The sequence below is a fragment of the Gossypium hirsutum genome, chromosome A10 (genome assembly GCF_007990345.1).
Source record: "Gossypium hirsutum isolate 1008001.06 chromosome A10, Gossypium_hirsutum_v2.1, whole genome shotgun sequence".
Classification (NCBI taxonomy): domain Eukaryota; kingdom Viridiplantae; phylum Streptophyta; class Magnoliopsida; order Malvales; family Malvaceae; genus Gossypium; species Gossypium hirsutum.
In genome coordinates, this window is record NC_053433.1 from 6890499 (window position 1) to 6902174 (window position 11676).

Below are 11676 nucleotides of genomic sequence, written 5' to 3' on the forward strand. Positions count from 1 at the left end.
AAGCAAATTAGATAATGACATTTGTAATAATATAAATATGTACACTTGTTATATAATTATTAATTTACTTAATATTAAAGTAAAAGATATTTTATTATATTATATTAATATTATATTATGTTAATAAAATAATAAAGTATAAAAGAATTAAAGAAATAAAGAAACAAAAGGAAATAGAAACAGAGTTGAAAACGGGAAGCAGGGGAGAAAAAGAGAAAGAAAAAGGGAAAGGAAAAACTAGGGTTTTAAGGTTTGAAGCTTTAAAAGGTAAGTCAACTAAGTCCTTTTCTCTTAATTTTGATGTTTTAGGAGCTTTGAAACAAGATTTTGATGAAATTAAGTCGATAGTTCAAGAGTTCATATGTTTCCAAGTAGGGTTCATGTTGGAAAAATTATGGAATTAGGGATTTAATTGAATGAATTCTAAGTTAGAATTGATTAAGGGATTAAATTGTAAACTAGGCTATAAGTTTTATGTTGTAGGGACTAAATTGAAGAAATTTCAAAATTAGGGAAATATGCTGGAAATTTTATAGTTAAATATAAGTTTAGACAAAATTTGAATAGAAAAAGAGAGAGAATTGGATTAAGAAAATAATTAAGTTTAGTTAGGATTAAATTGAGAATAAGGTAGGAGTTGTTTAGAAATTTAATTATTTATTATAATTAATGCTGTAAATAATAATGTAAATTACTATTATTTTCGTAGCCAACAAAGAACCGGAAGCATCAGCATCGAAAGGAAAGGAGAAAGTCATCGAGGACTAAAACGGGAGAATTACGGTGTGTATTACTATAATTCAAATTTTAATTATTATTAATTGCTGAAATTTTAATTGTTATGTGTGGTAAATAAGACTTGAGGTAAGTATGTGAAATCGATATGAATATTGAGTGAAAATGAAAGTGATATAAATTGAATCAAATTGAATTGAATAAGTGAATTATGGAATATGTGATTATTTGAAAAGTGTATTGATTGAAAATAAATAAATTGTGACAAATGTATGGTGTTGATGGTATACACTTGTGTGAAAATTAATTTGTATATGAATTAAGATAATAGATATTTGAATTGATTGAGTATTGAAAATTTTTGTGTAAATTAAATTGAAATTAGAAAAAGTAAAATAATACCCTATTAACTTGTCGGACTAGATTCGATACAAATGGCATGCCATTGGATTTGTGATGTGATGAAGAGATTGTAGTTCGGCCGAGAAGATGTTTCTGTTATTATATACTTCGGTTTATCCGAATAGGCATTTAATGCCTTATTGGTGTGTTTGGGAAGATATATTATACCGGTGTGTTATGGAGGATTTACAATATTCCGGGTGTGTTTGGGTTGGATATTCTGGTGTATTTGGGTGGAAATCCGCGTATCTGTCATAGTCTGAGTTTTGTTAATAGGGTAAATAATTGAAATGAAATTTTGAAAATGAGATTATTTGTTTTAGCACTATTGAAAAGTACGAGAAAGAATGTATGAACTAAATTATGAATTGAGTTAGTATGAGAAAAATAAATTATGAATTTAAGATTTATGAAGTAAAATAATTTTATATAAAAGTAGTTTAAATAATTATAAATTTATGGTTGATGTTTGTAATTTATTAATGTTAAATAGTCTTGATTTATAGTAATACCACTGAGTATATCCATACTCAGCGTACGGTTGTTTCCGTGCGCAGGTTAGTAAAAGTCAAGTGTCCCGGATCAGCATCCAGAACAATCCCGACTCCAACACAAACTTGGTGATGTATATTTTTCTTTTGGGTAAAGGTGGCATGTATATAGGTGTTATTTAGTCACTTGAATATGTATATTGTTTTGAGTAGTGAATGATGAATTATAAGATTTAGATGGTTAAATGAAATGGTAAGGAAAGTACATGATATTTTGATACATGAACATTAACTTGTTAAATGAATGAAGTTTATAATCAATTTTGAATGATGCTATGATAGTTATTAAGTTAAAATTATGTTAATGATATAAATATTAGTTATATGAATGTGAAATATTGGTGTTGGTTGTTTTGGTTTGAATTTGCAGGAGGTTTAGGTAAAAATAAGCAGAAATGCTGCCGAAATTTTTATAAAAAAAAAATTGGAATACTCGAAAAAGTCCCGTTCTACTTTTAATACGTGTTTGAACTTTGAGAGTTCAAGATAGGGACTTAATTATTATATTATACTATGAAAGTTATAATAATTGTAAATTATTCGTAAGTTGCCTGATATGTCCGGTAATGCCTCATAACCTCGTTCCGGCGACGGTTTGGGGTTAGGGGGTGTTACAATTGTTGGTATCAGAGCTATCAGGTTTAGCGATTCTCTGGCTAAATTGGGCTCGGAAGTGAGTTTAGAAGTACATGCCACTGTCGAGTCGAAATTGAGTCGGGATTTTTGGATGCTAATGTATTTATTTGATTTTGTTTTATAGATAAAATGTCAGATGAAAGAATGGATAATGTTGAACAGGAAATGTATACTGGAAGTCGAGAATTAGAAGAAACTGAATCTGCTACACCTAGTGTGAATCCGTTAAATAATCAATCTCCTAACGTAGGGAGAGAAAGAAATACCTCACAAATGTTAAGAGATATAGCTGATGCATTACAGCATATAGTGAGAGCTATACCTACTACTACATCTGTACCCACTGTCAGACAGGCACCAATTAAAGAGCTACGAAAATATGGTGCTACGGAATTTCAGGGATTAAAAGGAGCTGATCCATCTGTTGCTAAAAATTGGATAGAAACAACAAAAAGAGTTTTGCAACAATTAGATTGCACCCCGGAGAGAGTCTGATATGTGCTGTATCACTGTTACAAGGAGAAGCGTATCTCTGGTGGGAATCTGTGGTTAGACATTTGCCGGATGATCAGGTAACTTGGGACTTGTTTCAAAAAGAATTTCAAAAGAAGTATATTGGGGAATTGTACATCGAAGAGAAAAAGCAAGAGTTTTTAGTGTTGAAACAGGGGAATATGTCAGTACTGGATTATGAGCGAGAGTTCTCTAGATTGAGCAGGTATGCTTTAGAATATGTTCCAACCGAGGCTGATGATTGTAAACGATTTCTACGGGGATTGCGAGATGAAATCAAGATTCAATTGGTAAGTCTCAGAATTACTGAACTTGTTGACCTGGTTGAGCGAGCAAAAATGATAGAACAAGTACTGGGTCTGGATAAAAAAATCAGAAATTGGTAACTCAGCGGGGAAACGTATGGGAACTACTAGTTCTAATCCATTACCGAAGAGATTCAGGGAATTAAGAAGTGACTGGAGATCCAGTTTTAGTTCAGATAGAGGTGGTAGAAGCAGAGGTAAACAGATGACAATATCTACTAGTAGTGTGAGAGGTCCATCCCGAAGTATAGAAATTCCAGACTGTGAGCATTGCGGAAAGAAACATTTAGGTGAATGTTGGAGGATAACTCGACGATGTTTTCGATGTGGGGCTACAGATCATTTCATCCGAGATTGCCCGAAAGGTGAAAGTGCCACACCTGCAACATCTCAAAGATCAGTACCTAGTGTTCGTGGCAGAAGATCTAGTAGGGGTGGTTCGGGTTCTGTGTCTAGAGGTGGAGGTGTCAGAAGAAATAGTGATATAGTTACACAACAGTCAGAGGCCAGAGCGCCGGCCAGAGTGTACGTAGTCCGGACCCGTGAGGAGGGCGATGCACATGATGTTGTTACAGGTATATTTCTATTGTATTCTGAGCCTATTTATGCTTTAATTGATCCGGGTTCGTCACACTCTTATATAAATTCAAAACTAGTCGAATCGGGGAAATTAGAATCTGAAATGTCTAAAGTTTCTATAGAAGTGTCTAGCCCTTTGGGACAAACGGTGTTAGTAGATAGAGTATGTCGGAGGTGCCCGTTAATAATACATGATAAAATGTTTCTTGTGGACTTGTTGATCATGCCTTTTGGTGATTTTGATATCATTTTGGGTATGGACTGGCTATATGAACATGGGGTATATTTGGATTGCTATAAAAAGAGGTTTAGTATTCAGACAGAAAATGGGAATAGAATTGAAGTGAATGGCATCCGTACCAGTGGTTCGACGCGCATTATTTCAGCGATGAAGGCTAATAAATTACTGCAGCAGGGTTGTCCAGTATACTTGGCATATGTTATTAATTCTGATTCAGTTGGGAGTCAGTGCAGTCAGATTAGGACTGTATGTGAGTTTCCAGATGTATTCCCAGAAGAATTACCGGGCTTACCACCTGACAGAGAGGTTGAATTTGCTATTGAGGTGTATCCAGGTACAACACCAATTTCTATACCTCCGTATCGAATGTCGCCCACTGAGTTGAAAGAGTTGAAGGTGCAGTTACAAGATTTACTAGATCGTGGATTTATTAGACCAAGCATTTCACCCTGGTGAGCTCCAGTATTGTTTGTTAAAAAGAAAGATGGCTCTATGCGACTTTGTATTGATTACCGACAGTTGAACAAGGTAACAATTAAAAATAAGTACCCGTTGCCTCGCATTGATGATTTATTTGATCAGTTGAGAGGAGCTTCTGTGTTTTCGAAGATTGACTTAAGGTCGGGTTACTATCAGTTGAAGGTAAAAGAAAGTGATGTACCGAAAACAGCTTTTCGTACGAGGTATGGCCATTATGAGTTCTTGGTAATGCCATTTGGGTTAACAAATGCCCCAGCTGCTTTTATGGATCTCATGAATCGTATTTTTCAGCCGTATTTAGATCAGTTTGTAGTGGTTTTCATTGATGATATATTGCTATATTCGAAGACAGTGGCAGAACATGATCAGCATCTTCGAATAGTTCTACAAATTTTACGAGAGAAATAGTTATATGGAAAGCTTAGTAAATACGAGTTCTGGTTATCAGAAGTGGTATTTCTGGGACATGTAATATCTGCAGATGGAATTCGAGTTGATCCGAAAAAGATCGAAGCAATTGTTCAGTGGAAGGCGCCAAATAATGTATCGGAGGTACGTAGTTTTCTCGGTTTAGCTGGGTATTACAGGAGGTTTGTAAATGGATTCTCGAAGATAGCACTACCAATGACTAAACTATTGCATAAGAATGTTCCTTTTATTTGGGATGATCAATGTCAGAAAAGTTTTGAAACATTGAAGCGAATGTTAACCGAAGCACCAGTTTTGATATTGCCAGAATCGGGTAAAGAATTTGTAGTGTATAGTGATGCTTCTTTGAGTGGTTTGGGTTGTGTATTGATGCAGGATGGGAAGGTAATAGCCTATGCATCTCGTCAATTGAAATCACATGAAATGAATTATCCCACTCATGATCTTGAGTTAGCAGCTGTGATTTTTGCATTGAAGATTTGGAGACATTATCTTTATGGTGAAAAATGCTACATCTATACTGATCATAAGAGTTTGAAATATCTTCTTTCTCAAAAGGAATTGAATTTGAGACAAAGGCGTTGGATCGAGCTTCTGAAAGATTATGATTGTGTTATAGACTATCATCCGGGAAGAGCTAATGCTGTAGCTGATGCATTAAGCAGAAAAGCTGTAATTGAATTAAGAGCAATGTTTGCACGGCTTAGTATCACTGATGATGGGAGTCTTTTGGCCGAATTAAGAGTAAAACCGGTAATGTTTGATCAGATTAGATCAGCTCAGTTGAAAGATGACAAATTATTGAAGAAAAGAGAGATACTACAGAATGGCACAGCAGAAAATTTTAGTATTGATGATTGTGGATGCTTGAGGTTTCGAAATCGGATTTGTATTCCAAATACTTCTGAGCTTAAAGAGTTAATTCTACGGGAAGCTCATGATAGTTCGTTTGCTATGCACCCCGGAGGCACGAAAATGTATCGAGATTTAAGAGAATTATACTGGTGGCCAGGGATGAAAAGAGACATAGTAGAATTTGTAAGTAAATGTCTGACTTGCCAACGGGTAAAGGCAGAACATCAGGTTCCTACTGGATTGCTTCAGCCTATTAATATTCCTGAATGGAAATGGGATCGCATCACGATGGATTTTATTTCGGGATTACCGTTGTCAGCAAGCAAAAAGAATGCTATTTGGGTGATAGTTGATAGACTTACCAAGTCACCACATTTTATAGCATTCAGGACTGATTGGTCGTTGCAGAAGCTTGCAGACGTGTATATTCGAGAAATTGTTAGACTACATGGCATTCCGATATCAATAATTTCAGATCGAGATCCTCGGTTCACATCGAGATTTTAGAGACAGTTACATGAGTCGTTGGGTACTAGACTTAGTTTCAGTACAGCTTTTCATCCCCAAACTGACGGACAGTCCGAACGGGTAATTCAAGTACTAGAAGATATGCTTCGAACTTGTATTTTTGAGTTTGAAGCAGGTTGGGAGCGATATTTGCCACTAGCTGAGTTTGTCTATAATAATAGTTTCCAATCTAGTATTCAGATGGCTCCGTATGAAGCGTTATATGGTCGAAAATGTAGATCACCAGTATGTTGGACAGAATTGAATGAAAGAAAAGTAATTGGGCCGGAATTGATTCGTGAAACAGAAGAAACAGTCAAGAAGATTCAACAGAGATTAAAAGCAGCTTTTGACAGACAAAAATCTTATGCTGATCTGAAACGTCGGGACATTGAATATTCAGTTGGAGTCAAAGTATTTCTAAAGGTTTCTCCTTGGAAAAAAGTTTTGAGATTTGGTCGGAAAGGTAAATTGACCCCACGTTTTATTGGACCGTATGAAATAGTGGAAAGAATTGGACCAGTTGCATATCGATTGGCTTTACCTTCTGAATTACAAAGGATTCATGATGTTTTTCATGTTTCGATGCTACGGAAATATAGATCAGATCCTTCTCATATAATTTCTACAGAAGATATTGAAGTTCGACCTGATCTATCATATGAAGAAGAGCCGGTTCAAATTTTAGCACGAGAAGTGAAAGAATTAAGAAATAAAAAGGTTCCTTTAGTGAAAGTCCTATGGAGAAATCATAATGTTGAAGAAGCGACTTGGGAACCAGAGGAAACTATGAGAGTACAATATCCTCATCTCTTTTCAGGTAAATTTCGAGGACGAAATTTATTAAGGGGGAGAAATGTAATGACCTGAAATTCACGGGCACCGGAAAAGTGAGTTATAGGGCCTCCGTCTTAGTGAAATAAGTTCGAAAATAATTATTAATTATATTTATGAGCCTAGTGGTGTGTCTAATTAGGATCTAATTGAATTTAGCTTAATTTAGAGTAAGTAATAAAAATGATTAAATTGAATAAAGGGTAAAAGTTTAATTATAAGGCAATAGAAAATAAAAAGGATTAAAATGGCAATTAAGCCATTGACTACAAATGAGGTGGCATATTGGTGAAATAAAATCAAAGTTTTTTTTTAGGTTTTATATATTATAATGATTATTATTATGGTTTTATATTAAATTGTTATGATTATTTAATTGATAATATATTATAAATAAATTAAATAGAAGACAATTGTATGGTAATAAAATATACATGTGTAAGAATTGTATGGGTACATTTGTAATTTAAATATTTAATTACTTATAATTTAAGTATAAAGATATTTTATAATTATTTATTGTATTAATTAAATCATGAGATTTTTATTTAATAAGTAAATTAGATAATGACATTTGTAATAATATAAATATGTACACTTGTTATAAAATTATTAATTTACTTAATATTAAAGTAAAAGATATTTTAATATATTATATTAATATTATATTATGTTAATAAAATAATAAAGTATAAAAGAATTAAAGAAATAAAGAAACAAAAGGAAATAGAAACAGAGTTGAAAACGGGAAGCAGGGGAGAAAAAGAGAAAGAAAAAGGGAAAGGAAAAACTAGGGTTTTAAGGTTTGAAGCTTTAAAAGGTAAGTCAACTAAGTCCTTTTCTCTTAATTTTGATGTTTTAGGAGCTTTGAAACAAGATTTTGATGAAATTAAGTTGATAGTTCAAGAGTTCATATGTTTCCAAGTAGGGTTCATGTGGGAAAATTATGGAATTAGGGATTTAATTGAATGAATTCTAAGTTAGAATTGATTAAGGGATTAAATTGTAAACTAGGCTATAAGTTTTATGTTGTAGGGACTAAATTGAAGAAATTTCGAAAATAGGGAAATATGCTGGAAATTTTATAGTTAAATATAAGTTTAGACAAAATTTGAATAGAAAAAGAGAGAGAATTGGATTAAGAAAATAATTAAGTTTAGTTATGATTAAATTGGGAATAAGGTAGGAGTTGTTTAGAAATTTAATTATTTATTATAATTAATGCTGTAAATAATAATGTAAATTACTATTATTTTCGTAGCCAACAAAGAACCGGAAGCATCAGCATCGAAAGGAAAGGAGAAAGTCATCAAGGACTAAAACGGGAGAATTACGGTGTGTATTACTATAATTCAAATTTTAATTATTATTGATTGCTGAAATTTTAATTGTTATGTATGGTAAATAAGACTTGAGGTAAGTATGTGAAATCGATATGAATATTGAGTGAAAATGAAAGTGATATAAATTGAATCAAATTTTATTGAATAAGTGAATTATGGAATATGTTATTATTTGAAAAGTGTATTGATTGAAAATAAATAAATTGTGACAAATGTATGGTGTTGATGGTATGCACTTGTGTGAAAATTAATTTGTATATGAATTAAGATAATAGATATTTGAATTGAATGAGTATTGAAAATTTTTGTGTAAATTAAATTGAAATTAGAAAAAGTAAAATAATACCCTATTAACTTGTCGGACTAGATTCGATACAAATGGCATGCCATTAGATTTGTGATGTGATAAAGAGATTGTAGTTCAGCCGAGAAGATGTTTCTGTTATTATATACTTCGGTTTATCCGAATAGGCATTTAATGCCTTATTGGTGTGTTTGGGAAGATATATTATACCGGTGTGTTATGGAGGATTTACAATATTCCGGGTGTGTTTGGGTTGGATATTCTGGTGTGTTTGGGTGGAAATCCGCGTATCTGTCATAGTCCGAGCTTTGTTAATAGGGTAAATAATTGAAATGAAATTTTGAAAATGAGATTATTTGTTTTAGCACTATTGAAAAGTACGAGAAAGAATGTATGAACTAAATTATGAATTGAGTTAGTATGAGAAAAATAAATTATGAATTTAAGATTTATGAAGTAAAATAATTTTATATAAAAGTAGTTTAAATAATTATAAAATTTATGGTTGATGTTTGTAATTTATTAATGTTAAATAGTCTTGATTTATAGTAATACCACTGAGTATATCCATACTCAGCGTACGGTTGTTTCTGTGCGTAGGTTAGTAAAAGTCAAGTGTCCCGGCTCAACATCCAGAACAATCCCGACTCCAACACAAACTTGGTGATGTATATTTTTCTTTTGGGTAAAGGTGGCATGTACATAGGTGTTATTTAGTCACTTGAATATGTATATTGTTTTGAGTAGTGAAGGATGAATTATAAGATTTAGATGGTTAAATGAAATGGTAAGGAAAGTACATGATATTTTGATACATGAACATTAACTTGTTAAATGAATGAAGTTTATAATCAATTTTGAATGATGCTATGATAGTTATTAAGTTAAAATTATGTTAATGATATAAATATTAGTTATATGAATGTGAAATATTGGTGTTGGTTGTTTTGGTTTGAATTTGCAGGAGGTTTAGGTAAAAATAAGCAGAAATGCTGCCGAAATTTTTATAAAAAAAAATTGGAATACTTGAACAAGTCCCGTTCTACTTTTAATACGTGTTTGAACTTCGAGAGTTCAAGATAGGGACTTAATTATTATATTATACTATGAAAGTTATATTAATTGTAAATTATTCGTAAGTTGTCTGATATGTCCGGTAATGCCTTATAACCTCGTTCCGGCGGCGGTTTGGGGTTAAGGGGTGTTACACTCGGTTTGGATTTTGACCTATGGCACGGCGCCCGAACCCTGATGGAGGAGTTTGATTGGAGAGGTACTCAATGAGCTGCTTTAAGTTGGCTTCATAAGGATCGCCAGCGGAGAAACTTCCAATGTCGGAACAATTATGGAAGAGTCCAAAAGCTGTTTGGAGAAGAGAAGCAAGGGTTAGAAGATAAACAAAGGAGGCAATTCTTGAACAAGACATTGTAATTATCTAATTTTGATTATTCGTTTGAAGCTTAGGACCATGAAAGGTGTTATTTATAGGCAAAATTTTCCATTCTGATTGCATTAAGGTGGTGAGAAAATTTCAAAACGTGCTATATAAAAAATGAATACATTGTTGCAGTATAGATTTATTTTAGGTTTAGGGTTTAGGATTTAAGAAAAAAAATAATTTTTTGTTATTTTATGTTATTTTAGATATATATATGTACAAATAATTCATATATTTTTTAATTTATACATTTTACTCATGTTGTATTCATTTTAATTTTTGTATTGTTTTGTAATTATTTATGGTATGTTATGTTTATGTCATGGCACTTTAATTTTGTTATTGTGATTCAATTCAAGAAAAAAATTATATGTATTCATAATCTATAATGATTTGGTATTAAATTATTTAAATAACTTATATTAATAATTAAAATTTAAAAACAAATTTATTTACTTAATTGTTTTAACTTTAATATTAAATCATGTTATTTAAATGGATTGACTTAGAACACCATGTCATTTTTAATTCCATCCTATTGTATTTTTATCTAATATGCCTATTTATCTCATATTTTTCATAACTTATTATAATTATTAGAGTTTAATTTTAAAATATCTACATAAAATGTTAAATATAAAATAATATATTTAAATTACACCTATTTAATATAATTAAAATTATACCTTTTCGTAATCTCTTAACATATTAGTTGGTACCTAGAGTTTGTACCTGTATTTTTTGATCCAATGTGTAAAACATGATTTATAAAAATTAATTATTTTACATACATGATGATAATCTGGTTGCAAATTTTATAAATTATAATTTTTATAAAATATAATAAATTTGTTTTTAATAATTGACAAAATATAATAATATTAGCGATACTCAAAATTTGTTTTCAACTTTTCAAAAATAAAATAATTATTCTATAGTTTTTTTTAGAGTTTCAATTAATACAAAAAAGAGAATATCTGGCTGACTTTTATAGGTTTAATAAAGGCTAACTAGGAAAGGCATTATATACTAAATCCCTAACCTTGAATTTAGAGTAATAAAAAGTAAAAGTTATCACAAAATAAAAATTTGTGAGTAGTGTTATAATATTAATTTGGAATATTATGGGTTCCTAGTGAGCTTAATGAAAAAGTTACCGAAGGGCCATGTAGACACGCGATACCATACGTTGAGAACGTTCCAAGGTTATTGAAAATTTTCAAAAATCACTTAACTTTTAGTAGATAATTTTTAAAATTTTCAAATTAAAATTTTAGCTTACTTTTATTGATGGGAACATTAAAGCCTATTATTGATGCTTAGGGACCAAACTTTAATCTCACTGTTATTGGTTTGTTTAGTCAACTAATACTTAATTGAATCAGTATAGGTTGGGTAACAGTCACCTACATTTTAGTTTAAGCTGTTAACAACTCTTAATTCTTTTGGAACTAATTTAAAATCCTTTTTAAATTGGAAAAATGTTTTATTTAGCCCTCCAACTTGCATTATTTGTCAATTTAT